This window comes from Delphinus delphis, chromosome 4, assembly GCF_949987515.2.
Source record: "Delphinus delphis chromosome 4, mDelDel1.2, whole genome shotgun sequence".
Lineage (NCBI taxonomy): Eukaryota > Metazoa > Chordata > Mammalia > Artiodactyla > Delphinidae > Delphinus > Delphinus delphis.
Window position 1 is genome coordinate 41803821 of NC_082686.1, and position 23828 is coordinate 41827648.

The 23828-nt window shown below is 36.4% G+C and overlaps 1 pseudogene; it reads left to right on the forward strand.

The window, feature by feature from the left end:
* The first annotated feature begins 19044 nt into the window (after positions 1-19044).
* Positions 19045-19738, forward strand: LOC132424370 (dnaJ homolog subfamily C member 30, mitochondrial-like; annotated as a pseudogene).
* The last annotated feature ends 4090 nt before the right edge of the window (positions 19739-23828 follow it).

The following is a 23828-nucleotide window of genomic DNA, read 5'->3' on the forward strand; positions in this document are numbered from 1 at the left end:
TTCTCCTCAGGATACTTGCAAATGCAAATGCCTCAGGGGTCTGGCAGGTTATATAAGAGTGAAGCAAGTGCAGTGTGGTGACCCGTAAAAGCACCCTTCGTTCCTCCAGAAGCAGCTTCTCAGCAATAAGGCTACAAGAATCCAGTGTTAATTCCTGACCTTTCAAGAGAATTTCTGATCTGAGTTTTTGTGAGAATTTTTTATATATTTTAAATGTGATCACCCATCTAATAATGAGGAAGACACAGCTAAGTGCTGAACTTAGCCAGCAGCTGCCAACTTATCATTTCTAGAACACAGAATACTCTTTAGTATTGGTACATAAGACCTGCCTGGAATAAAACCCTACTTCTCTCTATATTCTCCTGTCTGTCCACTATCTCTTCATATTGTATACAACTGTGCTGAACCACTTGCGGTTCTCTGAGTATGCCACATGTTTTTTGTTTCTTTTTTATGCATCAGAGCCTTTGAACTTTCTGTTCATTTGTCCAGAATCACCGAGCCAATCTCTATTCATTCTTCAGGTCTCCTTATCTTCCCAGCACTGAGGTAGGTGTCCTTTGTGTGTGTGTGTGTGTATGCAGCAAAAGAACCCTGTGATTGAGCCTACACAGCACTTATCATCTTATACTGAAGTTGCCTCTTTTTTATGCCCCATCCCCGCTCCTGGCTGAGGGTTCCTTGAACAGGAACTATGCGTTGTAAATCACTCTGTCCCCTTGCCCATTGCAATGCCTGGTATAAAATAAGCATTCAAAATTTTTTGATTTAAAGTATTAAAACTATTTTTGATAATATAATAAAGAGGGATGTCCCTGAATATTTTTTGTTCTTATAAGAAAAAGTATAAATTTTCTTCAGGTCAATAAAAACTAGTTAATGTTCCAGTTGTGTATCTTGGATCATTAAACATACTGATTTCTCCTAGAACTGGTTCATTTTCATAGAATTTTGTGGACTCCTTTCATAGGTCTCAATGCTCTCATTTTTCTTAGTGCAGTTAAGTCATTTAAGTAGACCCTTGAACCAGAGCTTAGCTATAAAAATTTAACAAGGTAAATGCCAAAACTATTCTGATCCTTTCTACTCTCTTACTATGTACAAATAATGTCAACATGCGTACTAAAAACTATCCTTCTTATAGGGCATCTGGGATTCACATTCTAGACCCAGGGGATCTAGACACAATTCAGGAAAATAAGTGGTACAGTTAAATACACTATAAAACAAAGATTTTGGAGTTTACAGAAGTCCTCACCCTGAAATTCTCTGGGAAAACCAAGTTACAAGTTGATGGAGAATAGTCATAATTAAATCAAATTTTCCCACTAAGTGAGCTATCTTCTTTGTTCTTTTGAACAAAGATAATTTTCCACTTAAATTAGAATTAATAAAAGTGACAACAGTAATAACAATAAATAAGAATTTTAAACCTGATTCATAATTTCTATTACATATATGTACATATATATGTATTATTAGGTTTTCCTGTTCCAAATGCTATTATCAATTAAGCATTATTGTGTTCTAAGCACTTAATATATATTATTTTATTTAATTTTCCCCAACAGTCCTGTGATATGAGTGTGTTATTATCTACTTTATAGGTTGAGGCTTAGAGTAGTTAATAATCATACAAGTTTGTACAGCTATCAAGTAGAACTGAAGTCAAAATCAACTCTAAGACCCTTCTTCTGAATGACTACACTTTATTACCTGTCAGTATAATATTACTAATGAGGATAAAAATCTGAAGAACAATTATGAAATGCATCCTGGATTTAAGATCTTGCATAGTCTCCCACTTGCCACTTTTCAATGTGCATGATGTTACTCAGTGACTCTCTAGCAGAACACATTTCTGCAGAATCCTTTGATTCTTACTACTGTGGTAGAGGAAGGAACAGGCAGTTACCCTTGATTTCACTTCTGTGAACTCCATTTCAAGAGTATAAGATTTGTCTGACATATGGTGAACCCTTCAAGCAAACATGCTCCCTTGAACATTCAACAAATAATCTAATTTGGAAAAACCAAATACCACAAGGAAAAAGTAGTACTCTTGTGCTATTTTCTGACAGATTTCCACACCAATGATTTATGGAAGTGTGTTAAGTTTGGGATTCTTATCTGAAGCCAAGAAAAAAGCCCTTACATTTTTGAAGCCCATCACCCTCAATGATGGAAGCCAAAACCTTGGAACGTTTGCTGAAATCAAGGATGAGAGAACACAGAATGTCATGTACTATCAAGAACTTGTTGACTTTCATATGGTTCTCATTTATTCTCATACATGGCAAATCAAAAGCCTTGGGAGGAAGCCAATACAAATTGTTATAGATAACACTATCTGAATTTAACTGCCATAGGTATGCTTTATATAATAAACATATATTTCATATCAGCAACTCAGCAACACAAATATGGGAAAAGACCATAGTTAAAATTCATTTGAATACTCTCCTTCAGAGAATGATCAATTTGCCAATATTATTATTTATCTTGGGCTAGAGATCCCTTAATATTCAATTTTGTTCCATGTTTCTGACACTAGAGATCATATATATATATATATATTCATACTCTATGAAATATTAACATCATGTTACAATGATATCTTAGGGTAATAAAATCATTTCAGCATATGAATGTTTAGTATGTGCTTCCAGAATCAAATAGATTAAATTGTTCCCAGTTTCATTTTCAGAGACATTTTACAAATGGGAATTTTTTCTTTGTTTAATTGGCTACAGTTCAGTTTGAGGCATCCTTTGATCATGGAAGCCTCTAGCATGACACATAATATTTAGTGTAATAGTGATGGATCATTTATCAAATGTCTAATACAGTGTCAGGCACACAATAGATAAGTAGGCACACAGTAAGTATTTATTGAATTAATTTAAAAAATATTATTGGAGGACAAATGAGTAATATTACCTTTTTCAACTAATATGGCATGGATACTCTGAATAATATACAATTTAGTTCCACTTAGATAAATGTTTCTCTCAAATATTTAGAAAGAGTGTTTTGTAAGACAAGTCTAATCTAATGTATAACCTGGTTCATGGCCTAATCCATAAAATAAACTGCTTACTGTTTATTGAATGATAAATATTTTAATGCAATATCACTATGGGTAACAAAAGAATCTTATTATATCTCCCTGCTGTGAAGGAAGGGATCATATATATATGACTTACTGATATTTAAAGGATTAGTAAATGCCAAAGTCAAGAATAAGATTAAATTTTTTTGAGAAATTCTTTTCTTCTAAAAGAGCATGTACATAAGAAATCAAGAAATATTAAAGCAAAGTGTTTTTATTTGTTTTTAAGGCAAGTTTCAGTTACTATGGTTACAGAACTTCAGTTAGTGACTTAAAACACTAAATCTCTTAAAGTCATTATCTCAAGTTTTCTGTGGGTCAGGAATTCACACATGGCATAGAGCAGAGAAACAAGTTGTCTGGCCCTCAGAAGACTCAAAGCCTGGGGGTTGAAATCATCCAAAGGCCCATTCACTCATGTCTATTTATTAATATTGGCTGCCATTTGGGGACATAGCTGGACTATTGGCTGGAACACTCACACATGGCCTGTCTTTGTGGACTGGGCTGCTTCATAGCACCATGGCTAGTTCCAAGTACAAGCATCCCAAGGGAGGGGAAGGAGAAAGAAACCTATCAAGAATTGTGGAGTCTGAGGTTTTACCCTTCTTACAAGCCAACTGGTTAGCCTGTCACACTTTCACAGATACTGATGGGAGACATGATGTTTCTGGGTTGGAGACAATGGATAATTTGGCATTCTAGTGATAGCAATAGACAGAGTGTTATCATTTTCACATGCTGGTTTCCCAAGCCCTGATTTCCACAGAGAGGACAAAGAGAGCAAGGTCATACCTGCATATGCAGTGGGTTGTGTTGAAGGTAAGGACACCTGTGTTTAAAGAAGCAGTTTTTTTAAATGGGCTGCAAGCAAACCTGCCTAACATTTGTCTCAATGGGAGATATTTTTATCATGCTGCAGAGTAGAGATCAACTCCCTTGTCCTCTGCCCTCCCTTGGTTAAGAATGACTATATAGAAAGATTGGGATGTAAGTATCTTCAAGGATATAAAATAATTAAATGTTGCTTCTTAAGTAAATATTGCAACTTGTGTGAAAATGCATATACTATATGGTGAAATTTGATAGGTTTTTAAATTTTTTTTACTAAATCTATAGATAATTTGTGTAGAATTGATATCTTTACTATCTTGAGTTTTCCAATCTATGAGCATGGTATGTTTATTTACTTAAGTTTTCTTTGATGTCTTTCATCAGTATTTTGTAATTTTCGTCATTGAGAACCTGCATAGGTTTTGTTTAATTTATACCTAAGTATTTCACTTTCTTTGGCACAAATATAAATGATAATTTGATTTTAATTCAGTTCCACATGTTAATTATTGGTTTCTAGAAAATGATTATTTTTGTGTTTTGATTTTATATCCTGCTACCTTATTGAACTCATTTATTACTGCTAAGTTTTAACTTTTTATATATGCTTTGGACTTTTCTATGTAGATAATCATGTCATCTAAAAATAGTAACAATAACAATTTTATATCTTCCTCTCCAATCTATATGTCCTTAATTTCTTTTCCTTCCTTATTTTTCTTGCTACAATTCTAGTACTATGTTAAATAAGAGTGGTGAGTAAGCATCCTTGCCTTATTGCCAGTCTTAGGGATAAAGTATTCAGTCTTTTATCATAAGTATGATGTTAGCTGTAAAATATGTTGTGGTGCTTTTTATCAAGTTGAGGAACTTCTCCTCTACTCTTAGTTTTCTGAGTTTTTTCATAAAGAGGTGTTAGAATTTTTCAAACGTTGTTTTTCTTCTCAGTTGGTAGGATCATGTGATTTTCTTCTTTAGCCTGTTTATAGGTGATTTTACTGATTGATTTTTGAATATTTAACCAGCTTTTCATACCTTGAACAAATCTCTCTTGTTCATGGGATATAATTATTTAATACATTGCTGGATTCAACACTAACGTTTTGTCAAGAATTTTGCATCTGAGTTCATGAGAGACATGTAGATGTACTTTCCTTTCTTTCACTTCTTTATTTTTTCTCTAATTTTTTTGTTGGGCTTTTGGTGTCAGTCTTCATAAAATAAGTTGAAGATTATTTCTTCCTCTTTCATTTCTAGAAAAGATTGTCTAAAATCATATTAATTTATCTTTAAGTGTTCATATAATTCTCCAGTGAAATTATCTAGGCCTGGAAGTTTATTTCTCTGCAGATCTTAAATTATTAATTCAATTTATTTAATGGTTGTGGGACTATTCAGTTTATCTATCTCACTTTTGTTGAGCTTTGGTAATTTGCAGTCTTTGAGAAATGTACCCATTTTAATGAGTTGTCACATTTATGAGTGTAAAGTAGTTTGTAGTATTCTCTTGTTTCTAATAAGTATGGGGTCTGGAATACTAGTTGTTTTATTACTAACATTTATGATTTGCATCTTTACTATTTTCATTTTCATTAGTCTTTCTAGAAGTTTAACATGTTTATTGCTTTTTTGGGGAAGAACCATCTTTTGTGTCATTGATTTTCTCTATTGTTTTTTATTTTGATTTTCCTTGGTATTTTCTCTCTTTATTATTTCTTTCCTCCTACTTTCTTTGGAGTTGTTTTTGTTTTTGTTTTTTTTTTTTTTTTTTGGCTCTTCTTTTTCTAGTTTCTTGAACTAAGAGCTTAAATTATTAATTTGAAGTCTTTCCTTCCATTTAAAATAAAAATATTGTTCTATAAATTTTTCTTTTATCATTACTTTAGGCACATCTCACTAATATTGATACATTTTATTTTACTTTTCATTCAATTCCATGTATATGTTGTTTCCTTTGAGACATTCTTTCAACCATGAATTATTTAGAAGTATGTTGTTTAATTTTCAAATGATTTTCCTGCTGTCTTTCTGCCATTGATTTCTTATTTGATTCTATAATAATTAAAGAATATACACTATATGATTTATATTCTTTTAAATTTGTTCAGGTTTCTTTCATGACCCAAGGTATGGTCTGTCTTGGTAAATGATCCATGGACCCATCAATAGAATGCTGTCATTGGGTGGAGTATTTTTTATCAATGTGTATTAGATCTTGTTGGTTATTAGTGCTTTTCAGATATTCTATATTATTGCTCAATTTTGTCTATTTCTCTTTACATTGCCTAGAGTGGGGTTTTGAAGTCCCCAACTATAATCAAGAATTTTCTTACTTCTTCTTTCAGTTCTGTCCATTTTTGCTCCATGTATTGAGAAGTTCTGTTGTTGGTGCAGGCACATTTAGGATAATTATGTCTCCTTGGTAAATTGGTCCTTTTATTATCAAGCAATACCTTTCTTTTTCCCTACTAATTTTCTTTGTTCTGAAGTCACTTTATCTGATATAAAATTAGTTACTCTTGTTTTTTAAAATTAATTTTTGTGTAATATATTTTCTTTAATCATTTTATTAATAGCATACCTGTGTCATTATATTTGAAGCAAATTTTTTGTAAACTCCATATAGTTGGGTCTTGATTTAGTATCCACTTTGCCAATCTCTGTCTTTTAATTGGTGTATTTAGATAACTTATTTGTAAATTAATTATATTGTGACTTAAGTCTACCAATTTACTATTTTTTTCTGTGTTTTCGCACTGTTCTCATTCTGCTCTTTCTCTTTTCTTGCCTTCTTATAACTTAATATGTTATTTAGAATTATGTTTTGGGTTTTTTTTAATGTTTTTGAGTATAACACTGTACAATTTTCTTAGTAGTTGCTCAAAGTAGTAGAATAAACATTTGTAACTCTGAACATTTATATAAATTCTGATAATGTTTAGGTGAACAAATGTATCTTTATTTTACCTATATGACATGAAAATTGGTCTAGATGCTTTCTATAGGTCCTTCATATTCTAACGTTCTTTAATATGTGATAAATATTCCGTATTTTAGTATAATGTATAATTCAGTATTATACATTTATTATCATTTGAAAGTTATAGTGCTACATATGAAAGAAAACCCCGTATGTCCTTGCTACATGTACTGATTTTTTAAGTGAAAAAGAATGAATATATAGGTATGTATATAGGTATGTATATCAGGTAAAATAATTTTTGAGATGGTCATATATTTCTATAGGAATTAATATTAAAGATGATTTATTATTCATGCTACTGAGCAGAGTTTTTTGCACTGATCTGTCCAGAGTATAAGGAGTTAATTGAAAACAGTTCAGGCCCCTCTTGACTGTTTGTAATAATTCTGGATTATTTGACACATGGGAGGAATTCTGCTAATTCTTTCCTCTTCCAAAAAAAGCATCTTCATTTAATTTTTGTATTTTTTATTTTTTTACTATATTAGTAAAGGTATCAATGGCTTTAAATTTTGTAAAAACCACTGCTGTAATGTAAGTTCACATCTGTGATTTGTTTACTTGGTTGTAGATCACTGAACAACTGAGACAATAAAAACAAAAGCATGAAATTAGCTGAGTTATCTATTAGTACTAACAGAAGACAAAAAGTCCACGCATTTAAGCAACAAATACTGTGTTTTTTGCCTGTTTGCTTGTTTTAGGATACCTACTCTGTGTCAGGCATGATTTCAGGCCCTTGGACATGTTGGTGAAATAGAAAGGAAAAGAATGTAGTGAAGATGAATGTTGAAGTTAATGCTGAAGCCAAAAAAAATGTTAGTCCTTTTTGACTCTTGTAGAGTTCAGATGCTAAGATGATTTGCTCTTCCCACAATCCATGAATCATTAAATAAACCCACATTCATTGAGTAAACTGCATTTTTCTTAGTTTTCTACATTCTGGAACAGTCTAAAGGGCACCCTTAGTTCTTGCACTTCTGGAGCATTGGGTAAAAGATTTATTTATATGTTCCCAGGTATTTTGAACACTAAAGAGCTATTTAAAAGTGACTACTTTGAATGGATAAGTGAATAAACATGAATATCATCAGATATTGTATGTCACTGTAAGTACTTCCTCTTATGCTTGTTAAAAAGTACTGTGGTGGAAAGGAATCAGGATTTAGAGTCAAACAAACCTGAGTTCAAGACCCTTAGGTATTTTTATTAGATGAACTCAGTGCTGGCTGAATTCTAGAGATTCAATTTATTCACGATGTATATAAAATAATTATATCAAGCTAATACAGTTGGAAAAATAAAATGGAATATGATAGATAAGGTGTTTTCCTTAGTTTACCTACTCAAAAAGCACTTTTCTTTTCCCTATTTACTTAACTTGGTCCAGTGAAAAGCCTGGTTTTAGGATTTATGTTCACCAAAATTGAACTCTGCAGGAAGTGAGCACAAAAGGTAAATTTTGGGAAGACATTTGGGAACCATTGTTAAATGTTTGGTCAACTCTGATAATAACTTTTTACATTAAAACTGATCAATAATTATTTTCAAAATACAGAACAAGCTTTCTCCTATTTCTCATTGCTACTAAACTGACTTTTGTTTTTGACATTTGAAGTGCGTAATAATAAAAAGTATATAAGGTAGAAAGCTTCCTTCAGTGAAATAGAATATCTTGACTTTCTATGGAAGCTAATTTTCAGTCCCAACTTAAATAATAAAAAACTCAATTTCCGTTTCCTGGTATTAAATTATAGGCCATATATTCCTGGTTTACAGTGGACTACATACACTTAAAGGCCTGGAAATGTTGTTTAAAATGAGGAGATGTTAAGTGTGGTAAATGGCCACTCCATGAGCACAGTTTCCTGCTATGTAGGACACATAAATTATTAGATTTAGTCTGAAATGGTTGAAAATGTTTCCAACATCTTTTAACAATTAAAAGAAAAAAATGTGAGGCTCTGAGAAGATCTGATTCATTCAGCAAATTTGTATTCTGATTGAAAGAACTATTTGATCCTACAGAGTAAGTGCATGGAAAAAAGTTGGCCAGCTGTTTGATTCAGTGTGGTTGTTAGAGAAGAAAATATGGCTCTCATGCAGGGTTTTAGCCTGTGTAGCTTTGTGATTGTATTTGTTTACCCATGGTGGAAATCTCCTTATTAAATTGTGGGCAAAAGGCACTTTTATTGGTTTTCTTAACAGTAACTGCTTATTTCAGGAAGCATTAGATTAAAATGTTAGATGCAGATCTCTGGAGTTGATCTCATAACAGAACTAGAGTACATGACTTGATACTTAGACATGTGCAGAAGACAGACGGTTTCCTAAAGGGCTGAATGCAATTTCTTCTTTTCATTCTAAAATGAATTTTAACAATTTTTTTCTACCCTTAGTAAAGATATGGGCACATACATCAAAAGATGAAGTTTGAAAAAGCCTCCTCTTTAGTTTTACGAGTATGCAGCAACTGAAATTTACATGGTTATAAAACACTACTTAAAAATTAAAAACTCAGTCCTGTATGTACAGATGTGCCATTGTTAGTTGATCTGCTCTCATTAGCTGTTATACTATCAACACTATTATCAAAATGACACTGATCTTGTGCTGTTTCCTCTTCTCCACTGCTAGCTGTGTATTCCTCTTGTACCTGGGCCAGTTCAGCCATACATCTTGTGTACTGAACCATATGGAGCATGTTTTTGTATGAAGTCTCATGATTAAGGACATCTGTCTCAGCCCCTATTTTTGCCTTCAAGGGATCTTTGCATCACTTAATGATATAGCTAATAGCATGTTTTTTATCATGAAGTTGGCCATACACAGCTTTACTTGGGGTTCCACTGTTTTCCTTCCTAATAAAAACACATGGATGAGTCTGTATTTTACCTTTCTCTCTCTTTTCTTCTTTATTGCTTTTCTTCCTCTCTCTTTCCCTTCCTTTTTCCTTATTTCTATTCATATTCATTGTGTGTCAGCCATACGCAGGGCCTATAATATTTCAAATTGCAGGTTTTCAATACTGTAAAGATTGTCTGCAATTTCTAAATGCAATTCACTTTTGTATTCAATTACGTGTTTTGGTTATAATTTGTATTCGCTGAATTGTATGTGTAACTTTTCCAAATATTTTATTATAAGTAATATGATTCAGATTCAAATCTCTTAGATTTATCTGAGAATATTCCTAATGAATCTATCCAAAATGTCCACATGCCTCATAAGTTAACAACACAAAATGTTGATAGTTCTATATCGAAATTCTAGTTCTTCCTACTTTAGAGATGTTCATCATAAGTTAATCATAAGTATATATGATAAGCATTTAATCAAAATCAAATTTTAATCACTTTTAAACAGATATAGTAATATTAAATAGATAGGAAGGACAATGATAATATTGAAACTCTCACAAACACTAAAAAGTAAATTTAAAATATGCAAAGTTATTGAATCAATTACATTGTATATTGTTGATTTCACTTTATAATTTGTAAAAGATACCCTTTCTTTGTTGATGCAAAGATAAACTTTATTGAAAAAATCCTGAATAATGAAAATGTCTGAGTTAATGTAAACTACATTGCAAACTTTAGTCTTCGTTTGTTTTTCTCAAGGGTAAATTGTCACTAGTCTCATTTATTGCTAAATGCAGTGTTCAACTATGTTTCCAAATAATTCCAAACAGTAGAGTTGAATATATTTAGACGATCTAAGTGAAAGCATATTGACTAGTGAGTTAGAAATATTGATATTTATTTACTCTTCCTAGTGCTCGTATTTACCCTTCAAAATGCATCATATTTTCTCAACAGAAATATTATTGAGTATCTATGGGTGTCCAGGTACTGTGTGTAATACACTACAGATACAGAGAGTCTCTGCTCTGGTGGAGGAGTCTACTTTTTTAGGTACTGACAGTTTGAGAGGAAGATATAGAAACAATAATGACAGACTGTTCTCAAGAGTGTAGATTCATAAATAGAGCAAAGGCCAAAATTGGTACATTTATCACTGATGTGAAGATATTGATATTCCCTAAATGCAAACATAGTTCTGCACTGTGACTTGTTTTTTTTTTTTTTTAACATCTTTATTGGAGTATAATTGCTTTACAATGGTGTGTTAGTTTTCTGCTTTATAACGAAGTGAATCAGCTATACATATACATATGTTCCCATATCTCTTCCCTCTTGCATCTCCCTCCCTCCCACCCTCCCTATCCCACCCCTCTAGGTGGTCACAAAGCACCGAGCTGATCTCCCTGTCCTATGTGGCTGCTTCCCACTAGCTAACTATTTTACGTTTGGTAATGTATATATGTCCATGCCACTCTCTCACTTTGTCACAGCTTACCCTTCCCCCTCCCCACATCCTCAAGTCCATTCTCTAGTAGGTCTGTGTCTTTATTCCCACCTTACCCTTAGGTTCTTCATGACTTGTTTTTATATCTCATAGGTGAGATATAATTTACATACTATAAAATTCACCCATTTTAAGTGTACAGTTTTGATGATTTTTAGTAAATATTTATAATCGTGCTACTATCCAGTTTTTAGAATGCTTTCCTCACTTCAGAAATTTCTCTTGTACCCTTTTGCAGTTCCCAACTCCCAATCCCAAACCCAAGCAAATACTGTTCTGCTTTCTATCTCTATAGATTTTCCTTTTTTAGAAATTCCATTAAAATGCAATGATACAGGGCTTCCCTGGTAGCGCAGTGGCTAAGAATCCTCCTGCCAATGCAGGAGACATGGGTTCGAGCCCTTGTCCGGGAAGACCCCACATGCTGCAGAGCAACTAAGCCCATGCGCCACAACAACTGAGCCCGCGTGCCTAGAGCCCATGCTCCACAACAAGAGAAGCCACTGCAATGAGAAGCCCATGCATCGTAATGAAGAGTAGCCCCACTCGCCACAACTAGAGAAAGCCCACGCTCAGCAATGAAGACCCAACACAGCCAAAAAAATAAAGTAAAGTACTCTGCCCATTAAAAAAAAAAATGCAATGATACATAATGTAGTCTATAACATATTTACACTTGTCATAAATTTTTTAATCTTTCTTGGCTTTCCTTTTACTACGAAAACTACATTTTGAACTGTGGGAGATGCCTTTTGACTAAGAACTGTTAGCTTGCTCAAGAAAGCCATCCATTTTTAGAGAAGAAACAAATGGAGATGTAGGTGTGAGCGACATTTTGACTTTCATTCTAAAACCCTGAATGTCCTGTTTTCCTCTTCATTTGTTTGGTCTGGTGGGGTTTTACCTTGCTCCTTTATCTGCTGTGTATTTCTCTGTCTTCTCATTTTGTTTAACTTACTGTGTTTGGAGTCTCCTTTTCACAGGCTGCATGTTCATAGTTCCCGTTGTTTTTGGTGTCTGCGCCCAGTGCGTAAGGTTGGTTCAGTGGGTTTCCTGGTGGAAGGGACTGTTGCCTGTGTTCTGGTGGATGAGACTGGATCTTGTCTTTCTGGTGGGCGGGACTGCATCTGGTGATGTGTTTTGGGGTGTCTGTGACCTTAGTATGATTTTAGGCAGCCTCTCTGATAATTGGTGGGGCTGTGTTCCTATCTTGCTAGTTGTTTGGCATAGGGTGTCCAGCACTGTAGCTTGCTGGTAGTTGAGTGGAGCTGGGTCTTAGTGTTGAGATGGAGATCTCTGGGAGAGCTTTCGCTGTTTGATATTACATGGGGCTGGGAGGTCTCTGGTGGACCAATGTCCTGAACTCGGCTCTCCCACCTAAGCGGCTCAGGCCTAACACATAGCTGGAGCACCAAGACCCTGTCAGCCGAACACTCAGGTACGTGGGGAGTTTCTTGCCTTTTGGGAAGTCTGAGGTCTTCTACCAGCGTTCAGTAGGTGTTCTGTAGGAGTGTTCCACATGTATTTCTGATGTATTTGTGGGGAGGAAGGTGATCTCCACTTCTTACTCCTCCGCCATTTTGAAACTATCCCCCCCCTTATTCTTAAAAATTTCCCCTCATACTGAATCACAATTCACAGGAAATTTCTACTCCAAAATTTTAAAAATCTACATTCTACCTGAAAAAGGAGTCATTTTTGCTGACCTCTCTCTCTGCCTTCCCAAAAATAATGTTTATGCCACTTTGCTGTTTATGCCACTTTGTTGTGCCAACTGATATAACTTCTATTTTGTTGGTAGGTTATCCTATTGTTGTTTTGCATTTTTTGAAGAACAGAAAAACTAACAGGTGAGTTAGTTCATTTCACACCTACAACTCTTCAATTATTAAAAATTTTAAAGCATAAATGGATTGAAAATACATTCAAATGCAGTCTGAATCTCTGTTGGGAAGTAAAACTTTTAGAAGAAAATTTCCAAATCTGCTTACTGGAAATTTTTAACAATAAGTAATACCTTAATGTGTTTCCATCTGCAAGATTTTCACACACTTTTTATCAGGTACTAGAAAAACACTGAATGTTAATGTCCTTGATTTTTGCTGAATTGTTGTACTATATAACTCCTTTCTCATTAAATATTTCACCCACTTAATTTCACCAGAAGTAGTGTTTTCACAATGCATGATAATGACAAAGACAGAATGAGAGGAAGAGAGAAAATTCCATCAGTTTCTGAGTCAAAAGAAAAAAAAAAAGAAAACCTCTTCTTTTTCTTATGTGTTACCTTTTTCGTTTCAATAAAGAAAAATTAATACATTTGCAAAACACTTTTTGGAATGTACTTAAATTCTTCATTTCCAACTTAAATCAGAAATCTTATGCGTGAAAGTCTTCATGTGTGTCTATATGAGTGTTATGGTAGAAAAGACACATATCATGTGAGATAACATATCCTTGACTCATCCATAAAAACTTGCTGTCAAAGGTATGCTTATTGATGCCAGCAATTGAATAATTGTATTAACGAATATTCACAATATTTTGTGCCTGAATTTTTCGTTTAAAATTCTCTCTCATTAAAAAAAAAAAATTCTCTCTCATTGTTTTCATTCTTTTCCTTTCTTTCATGTTTTGAATAGGAGTTTGGAGTTAGGTCATGTGATCACATCATTAAGTCTATCATTCAAAACCTTCATCAGGATATTGGAAATTAAAAATGACTTATGCATGGATATGATGCCAGAGGCGAAAGCATAAGACAAGGGGGTGTTTCTAAATGTCTTCCAATAACAGAAAACACGGAAGTTATTTGGGATCTTAGAAGATGGTTAAGGAAAAAGTGTAACCTGAAACTAAGGAAACAAAAGTTCAGACAAGATAATCCCAGCATCAGAGAGAGCATTTGTCATTGTCAGAACTCCAAAGGGCAATAAAGCTTTAATCCATTTCATGGACCCCAGGCCTCATGGTCTAGTAATTCTTATGTCACCAAACCATCTTATGATCTGTATGAAATTACAGTGTGTCACCACTCTACATCTGCAATCTTAATGTTTCCGTCCTTTGATTGCATGACAAGAAAACTCTTGAACCAGAGCACTCCACTTCACATGAATTGGATAGAATCAGATGCTCATAATTTTGGAGTTTTATAAGGGCTTTTTAGTTCCAGAATCTCTGTCTGACCTGCGTCCATTTTCAGAATTATTCAGGAAAAATCTTTGGCTGTCTTTTAGTACCGTAAACATTTTTTTAAATACTGAGAAAGATTTCCAAAGCTACATATAGATTCACTTTCTTCCTCTTATTTCTTCAACTGTGTAACAGCTATGGAATCTAAAAAGTGACAATTTAAAATTATATTAACTGATTTCAAAACATAACTTCTTGATGGTTTCATCACCCTCCCAAAGAAGCATTATCGTCTAGAATTAATATTTACTAAATTAATGTCATAATGGATTATGTGTGGTTTTTTTTTAATTTTTTTATTGTGAAGCATCAAAAGGGATTGTTGACTTTTTATTTGGCATGAACAAATTAAAGGGAGTTTAGAAATGTAATCAATAGAAAAATAAATTTCAAATTATACCCAACTCTTTAAAATTCTTTGTACCTATTTTTCTATCCTGGAAATTACAAACTTTTGCAAAACTCTCCAATAGCTTTATGAATGGTCAATGATATTTTATTTGGCATCAATTTCCCTCCCACATACTGTTTAACACACTGTTCCATTAAAACAGAACTGGTATCTGAACAACTGCTCATGATAAGAGCTATGCAGTTTATGTGTTTTGTCTAATATTTTTCTGTAGAAAATTTTGTAATCTAAATGTGTTACAAATCAAAGCAGGTTCATCAGGAAGTCTCTATGCAAAAAAAGAAAATTGAACTCTTATAGTCATTTACCTGTGCTGCCCTAAGTAAATGGTTTTACATGCCAATTTGTGCTTTCATTTTTTTTTCTACTGCAGACAAATAGTAGTTATCACATCAAGTTGAGTTATAGTTTATTCATTTCCAAGGATCACAATAACTGTGCATTGCTAATAATTATTCCTACAAATTACATATATTTAAATAAAAACGCAAAGAGCTCCTGGGGTAGGGGAAAGATACCCGTTTGCACAAAATGCTCTGCTTTGGGAAAAGCAGTAGTGGGATTGTGACTAACTGAATTTGGAAAATATTATATGCTCTATACCTCCTATTGGTGAATCTCTATGCTTGTAACTTTATTAAAGTCTCTAGAAAGTGCAGCTCTGAAACACCTGTTTAACTGTGCTCATTCTACATCATTCAAATTTATTTGACCACAGAACACTTTTCACTAGTATCTGTTTTGCAGAATACATGCTGGGAAACTATTCTGTACTTCACTGAATCATAGCACAACATTTTGTACCAACAGAGGCTAAAATGATTTTGTATTGTTTTGTGATTTTTTAAGTTTAAAAATTTTGTGGCAAAATATATCAGGCACACTGATTATCAAGAGACTTTTTATCTATTAGTGTGTGCAAGTTTTGTCTCTTCAGAACTACTGATTCAGCAGAGTTTCATCAATGAGGATAGAATTAAATACTCATACTTCCCAGGATCCAGCTGGTACAGAACACAATTTTTATTTCTTCAAACCTAAATTAATTTAGCATTGTGTGCCTTTTTTATGTCTGTTATACAGTACAAAATGAACTTCTCTGAGAATATGAATTATCTCAGATCTGGTTGCTATTATGAAACCCTTCATAGCTTCATACCAGGTAAGTGTGAGGCCACCTTGCAAACAACAACAGAAAACAAATATTCAGTTTTCGTCTGATGAAAATGTATAATTATTAAACTTGAAAAATAACTCTCTTCCAATAGAGGGATACTCAGTTTTCTTTAGAGTGAATCACTTTATCCTGAAATAATGCCCAAAGACATTAAGAGCAGGCCAACCCAAACAGAAGTGCTTGCAAAGGTACTGAGATATAAATCATCATGGGGCAAAACTGACCTGGTAGCAGTGCCAGGATGAAGTTTCTTTGACAGTTTAAAGTTTCTCATGCACTGCTATAAAATATGAGATGTGATACCCCTTATGTCAGTGAAATTTTGATTTGCTTACCTTTTTTCACATTGCTCCAGTACTGATCCAATGTCTCTTTGATGACTTAGTTAGTTTGATGTAGCTAAACATGTGAATGGTAAATGTTCTGATGTCCCAGGAGGTCCGAAGGAAGGGGGAAAAGGAGCAGTAGGGATCAATGCTGTTTGGGCCAGGATTTACCTCAGTTTCACTTCCACAATAGTAGAGAGAGAATTAGCAACATTCCTTCTGCAGCTGTCAGCAGGTCATGGTGCTTTCTTGCTCAATGATTAGACCTGCAGCTGTAGCAGCCACCTGGCTCTCCTTGGGGAACTGGGTTGTATCTCAGGGTGTGAGACACAGAAGGAATGGAATCTGAAGGTTTCTGACCACCGTTTAAATACAGCCACTCAGTGCTGGTCCTTTAGTTGCCAACATATACTACTATGTTTAGCATCATGATTTTTGACAGAAAATGGAAATGTAAGCTATGACACATGAAATTGAAGGCAGTGACATATACCAGAATCGATCTGAAGGAAAAGCATCTTCATATATACAAATTCTCCCCTAAGACACTATCTTTATCTATTACTTTTAACCTTACCCTGACCTCTTTTTAAAATCCTGTTGCCACTAACTAAAGCAATGAGGTCACCTCAACTCTTCCTTGACAGCTTCCAGCTAACAGTTTAGATTCTTAAATAGTTCTGCATGTTTCTCTAGGCTGTTTCAGCCAGACCAGCCAGTCACCCTGAGATTTGCAATATAGATGCCATATTAAGGCTCTTTATGGCTAGAAAAATGACACGTGGTACTTATAAAGTTGAACTGAAATGTGTCTAGTTTTGTCACAATGTTCGGCAAAATTACAACCGAACATCTTCAAAGAGATTTTAATGATTACAAACAGTCTCCAACCAGGAGCGTAGTCAGTGATGGAAGTAAAACTGCTTGAATGAAGGAAAGATGTGAGAATGTTAATTTATATCTACATTATCAGAGCTGGTTGTGAAAATGTTTTCATACAAGGCATTTTATCAAGAGTAACACATGGTATAAAGTGAAGACCAGTGTTTTTCACTGAGGCTAATTCTAGCTCATTTTTAATGTGTATCTTCAGACAGCGAACGGGATACAGCTGGCTGGTGACCTCTTGGAGAAATATACTGAGCAGGATTCTTCATTTGTCTAATATAAGAGATAGTGTATTACATAGGACTAGGGAAAATTTATCATCATGACAGGAAAAGATAAAGCATCTAATAACTGAGTGATACCATATGTATAATCTTTCAAAAATATTTAGGACTTCTGCCCTATATAATAGCTATCTCAGTTTTATCTGCATCCACTCCTTTTGGTACCTTGTTGTTGAAATCAACAATATAAATTCAATAACTTTCTGAACTTCTGCTAGTGAAGACCTGATTGATGGTTCTAAGAGGGAATAGGTATGAACAGGCAGGAGCTGAACCTTTATTTTCAAGTAGCATCAAGCCAGACACAAATCAGTCAAATCAGAACTCGCAACTATACAGATCGGAAGCTGTTTGTGGATAACAGGATGCTTCCACATATCATTTTTATCTTATATCAGGAGATGTAGGTGATTCCAGTCATCCTTGAATAAAACTGTACAGAATGAAATATTTATCACTTTGTTTCAAAACGAATTAACCTTTCAAAAATATTTAAACTCTATCAAATATAAATTTTCCCTGATGCATGTGTAAGGGAAATAAGATTTCCCAGACATGAAAGTGCAAATAAATAAATAGAGCATTCTTTAAATGTCTTATAGGATACCACCTTGACTCATTCCTACCAGAAATAAATATTTCCTGGGTCTCTAATGCCACAACTTCAAGTCCAAGAAGCACTTGAAACAACTATTCAGACTTTGTCTTTTGGGAGCTTTAAGTGTCAGACTAGAGCTCTGAAACTCAAGTGACATCATGATTATCTAGGGACTTACCTCTGAGTCATGAGAAATAAGTTCTCAACAGCAGAGTTTTGTTTTGCCAGAATAAAAGATGAAGAGTTAATACATAATATTTCCATGAGTGTTCTAGGTTGGAATGTTATTTGATTAAACTATTCAGGTTTAGAAATAAGTTTTCATAACCTCACAAGGTCTGTTTGTTTATAAGGGGTTTTTTTTTAGAGTCTGTAGTCACATATCAACAAAATTAATTTTTTCTTGTAAGAACATTGACTAAGTAAAATGATAGGGTTGGTTTATGTGTGGGTGAGCTTCTTCCTTTTAAGCTGCAGCTGTTACTAGTACGAAACTGCCTCTGAAACAGAAACATGGATGCCTACCCAAAACAGGGCTGCATGCTGCCGCTTATGGATGTGTCCTAGAAGAGGTTATGAAAAAGGATTCTCAAGGCCCACAATTCTTATTTTAGTAAATTCTTTCATCTGTTATATTTTGCAGTTTAAATCAGAAGATGCTGTTGCTTGTCTAAGACAAAATGATGCATTATATTGAAGTGGAGAAATCCACACAGTGACAGGGATACAGTAAAAGCACAGGCTTCCATTTAATAACTGAGAGACACCACATGTAGAATTCCGAAGGTTTACAAAACGGTGTGGGTGGAATCAGGCCTTTCCCTGGATGTGGAGACCTGTTTACAGATGTACTCCAGTAGAATGGGAAATATCGCTGGGCTTAATCAAAACACCATTTGGGGGTCGCGGCTGTTACTATGGAGGGTGTGGCAGGCCCGGGGGTTTCCACCAAACTCAGGATCGGGTCTGGGCCTGGAAGCGAGGATTTATTCCCAGAGCGACGGCCCTTACTTGCGCACGGAGCTGTACGAGCGGCTCGGCGTCCCCTCCACGGCCACGCAGGTGCAGATCAAGGCAGCTGACTACCGGCAGCGCTTCCTCTACCACCGGGACCGCAACTCGGGGACCGCCAAGGCTGCCGAGCGCTTCACGCACGTCTCCCAGGCCTACGTGGTGCTGGGCACTACCACCCAGCGTCGCAGGTAGGACCGCGGCCTGCTCAGCGACGAGGACCTGCGCGGCCCCGGGGTCCAGTCCTCCAAGACGCCCGCCGCCGACCCCGACTCGCCCCGCACCCAGCCTCCCGCCTCTCGGACCCAGGGCCGCTCTCAGGCCTCGTCGGGAGCCAACCGCACCACGCTCGACTTTTACGCCTTCTACCAGGCTCACCACGGCGAGCAGCTGGAGCGCGAGCGGCGCCTGAGCGCCCGGCGGGAGGCCCTTGGCCAGCAGCAGGAGGACCGGGCCAAGAAGGGCTTACGCTGGGACGGGAGCCGAGAGATGGCTTTCGTCTTGGTTCTGCGCAGTCTTCATCATCCTGGGCTTTCGTTTTTAATCGGAGAGCGGAGGGAAGGAGAGCAGTCCCCCGCCCCCAAGAATTGGCCTTTCCTGTCACCTTGAACCCGTTGCCTTCCACTGCCTACCGTTGTCTACCTCTGCTGGGATCCGAAGGAACTGCTCTCCCCTTCCCCTTCCCCACCCGGCCAGCTTAGCCATTGACCTGCACATCCCTACCGCTCTGGTCCAGAAAAGGAGGCTTTTTCATGCCCAAGAAAAAGGCCCCCAATGAGGAGTCCCGAAAGCCCGAGAGGTAGGGGTTTCCTGGAGGCCCTGGGGTGCCTGCTTCCAGATGTTGTCAATTTCTGGAACACTTGCTGTGGCTTTCCTGTAAAGCACCGTGCAACACTCGTCTGTTCCTGCCCCACGTGGGGCTCCTATGTAACCTTGAAACGTGCAATGTTACTAATTGTGACTGCCAAAAGAAAAATTCTGCGGTTTATAAGACATTTGTCTTTCTGTGAGTTCCCCAAGCCACAGGTGAGACGCAGTGTAGGGTAAGGATGTGATCTGTGGGAACATGGCCATTCTTTGGTGGTCAGACCCCCACTCCGCCTTGTGTTGGCAGTGAGTGTGAGTGGGAAAGAAAGCAAGGTCATGAGCGTAAGGAATGAGCCTTCCTGTGCCCATGCTTATCTAATGTATGACCTCGGAGAAGTTACTCTGTGGGCGTGATGGCAGAGGAGCAAATCATTTGGCTCTCTTTCGGTCTGTCACACTTGATTATTCATGTTCTAATAGGCTCAGTGATTAAAGTATGATGCCAGGGACTTACTTCCCTGGCAGTCCAGTGGTTAAGACTGCGCTTCCACTGAGGGGGCGCAGGTTCCATCCCTGGTTGGAGAACTAAGATCCCACATGCTGCAGCGGCGAGAATATATATATATATATATATATATATATATATATATATATATATATATATATATATAGTGCCAATAGAGTCAGGTTTGTCCTTGGGACAGTGTGCCTGGCCCCTGGTCATCCCTTAACCAGCCAGCCCCATTGCTAACTGTGCAGCTCCTCCCTTCCCAGAAATAGAACAACAGACTGGGAATGTGAGTCGCCTGAGTGTGGCCCAGCCTCCTGTTTCACTGGCAGTGCTTATTGCAGGCCCTACAAGCCAAGTCCTTGAAACATGGCTACTTGAGGCTGTGGGAATTGGGGGAGTTTGAGTAGACTGGACTTTTGAGTGACAGGAGGCACAGGATGGAAACATGCTTCCTTATTCAGAGCTGGCTGAGAGTTTTTGGGGGGTATCTTTCCCCTCTTTTCCTAATTGTTGCAGTGGATTAGCACTTGGCTAGAGCTGTGGTAATCCAGTTCTCTTAACCATGAATCACTGCACGTGGGGTGTGGCTTAGCTGTGAGATGGTAGGTACTCAAGTGTGTATACACTGTTGAGTGTAAAGCTGTGGGGTAGGAAAACCTTTGCAGGAGATCTTCTACAAGGGTAAGGGCCTAAGTAGGTTCTAAACAAAGCCAGAGGTGCTTTGCAATATTAACACCAGTTCCTGCACTCAATCTTTTGTGTGCGATCCTTGGATAAATTGGGATAAATCCATAGCTAGTGCAACTTGGTCTTGGGAACCATTCTGTTTTCTCTAGCCTTGGAGGTTGGGGGCAAACTCTTAGTCATGGCTTTGCAGTAACCATATGATTCAGTAGTAGAGATTGAAGCCCACTCCGGTTCAGACATGCGGGGCTCACAGAACCTTGGTTTAGGGGGAACGGCATATGTACTTTAAAAAAGAACATTTAATGTTATTATGTTTCATATTTGGAAAACAAGAGGGAAAGTCTGTTCTTTTCAAAACACAAACTGCAGGAAGGGAAGCTTAGTAAAATGTACAGAGGCTGGTGATTCTCAACCAAGGAGTTGGGGCATAACAGAGTGTCCTTGGGGCAAGATTCTATCAAAGTTTTGATCAAATGGAGTTTGGGTTCTTTTGGGTTTTGCTTGTAAAAGCACTAGTGGTCTGTGATATCTGGGATCTTTCTCATGGGCTCTTTGACATAGATCTCTCAAGTTTGTTTTCTCTCAGTGAAGATCACAGCCAAGCACATTCCTTTGGGCCCCAGAACATGGAGGTAGACCAAGAAGGTTTGTGGTGGTGGGGTCCAAACTCTGTGAAACTTCTGGAACATTCCATGCAACTCCAAACAGCATAGTCAATAAAATTTATTAACCATCCAAAAAAAAGAAACCACTTGGGAAAGTCTGACCAACTTGGATGGGCTTTTAATCTTCATTTAAAAAACTACATTAGTATCAAGTTTGTTTTTCCTATTTCTTCATTGGAAAGTTGATTTAATTATTATGTTGCCATTTTGCACTTCACTTGGACTGTGTACCCTTTGTGAATAAATGTGCATTTTATTAAGTTTTATCATATTACAGGATTTATGTTGAGTTTTAGAAAATGTTATAGAATAATTGGCCAAGTAAAACAATTATCAGGTCATCATTGCAAAGCACAAGATGGTCATGCAAATAATGTCTCATAGGTGATGGTCAATGCACTTAGCTTCAGTCCTCCCTAGACCACAAGCAGGTGTCTTCCTGTTTGAGAGGGGAGGGCACTGGACATCTGGTTCATCCCCCACAGTCCTTGGAAGGGGGCTCTTGAAAATTGCTTGGAAAGGCTGTGTGACGGGATCCCCATGCTGGTTCTGGGTATGTTTTTCTTTTGGTTGATTTTGGGGTTTTTTGTTGTTGTTGTTTTTCATATGAAATATTGAAAAGAAATGGCTAGAAATGTCCATCTATTTATAATGTACACCATTCTATAACAATTTAGTACACGTACTTGTCTTATCCCAGACTTATAAGAGTGTTTTTAAAGACTTCCACAGAAGAGCATTCCAGTTTTCATAAGCAATTTATTTTACTATTCATCTTCACGAAGCTCATGATACTATCTGACATACAATATTTAAGACAAAAATTATTTCCGCATCTTTGAGATGTAACCTGGGTGATAAAGAGGAATTATTTATATATACTCCTATAAAAATGGATGAATTTTAAAATGATTGTTAAGAACTCATTTAGCTTTCAGCTACCCAAGTTAAATAACCCTAGTCACTTTAGGATCCTCTAATTTTAATTAAAAGTCTAACAATGAATACAATTTTTTGTAATACAAACTTAAAAGCATTACATACAAGGTTAATATCTGCTTTGTTCATCACCCCCAGTCTCCCAGAGGTAGCACTTCTCAGGATTCATGTATATCTACATAGCCCTAGAAGTTATATATGTATGTGTGTATATATATATATGTATGTGTTTTATATATATATATATATATATATATATATATGAGATTTTTGTCAGTTTTTGAGTATAACTACTCAAGTATTCATTCCAGAACTGGGAAATAATCCCAGAATGGGTTCAGGGATCTGCTGGACCCACTGTGATATGGACCTCAGTCCAAACTCCACTGATCACTTGACCTCCACAAACAAACCCCTACTCTGACTGGTGGACCACAGTGATGTTTTGGGTCTGTAAGAATTAGTATCTAGTCAGAGCTGATGCATAGTAATCCTTGAAAAGTTTGATTGTTTCCCTTCCCCAATGCACAGTCATCCTGGTGAAAGGTCATAGGTCCTTTCAGGAAGGCTGGAGAAAGATTAGCAGTATAAATTTTTGTCATTGTAGCAGGGTACTTCCTCAAGGAGACCCAGCCCTGCTTCATTCAAGGGGTTCCGAATCTGTGGCTATTCACTTATAGCAACTATCTAATTTTCTTAATCTAAAATATGAAGATTTATCCTATTATTTTTTTAAAGATTTATTTATTTATATTTATTTTTGGCTGAGTCAGGTCTTAGTTGCAGCAGGTGGGATCTTCGTTGAGGCATGTGGCATCTTTCCTTGTGGCATGCAGTCTTCTCTCTAGATGTGGCATGTGAGTTTTTCACTCTCTAGTTGTGGTGCCTAGGCTCCAGAGTGTGTGGGCTCCGTAGTTTGCGGCATGTAGGCTTTCTAGTTGAGGCTCATAAGCTCAGTAGTTGTGTTCTGAGGGCTTAGTTGAGGGACACAACTAAGGGCAGATTCTTTAGGCATTCCCAAAACA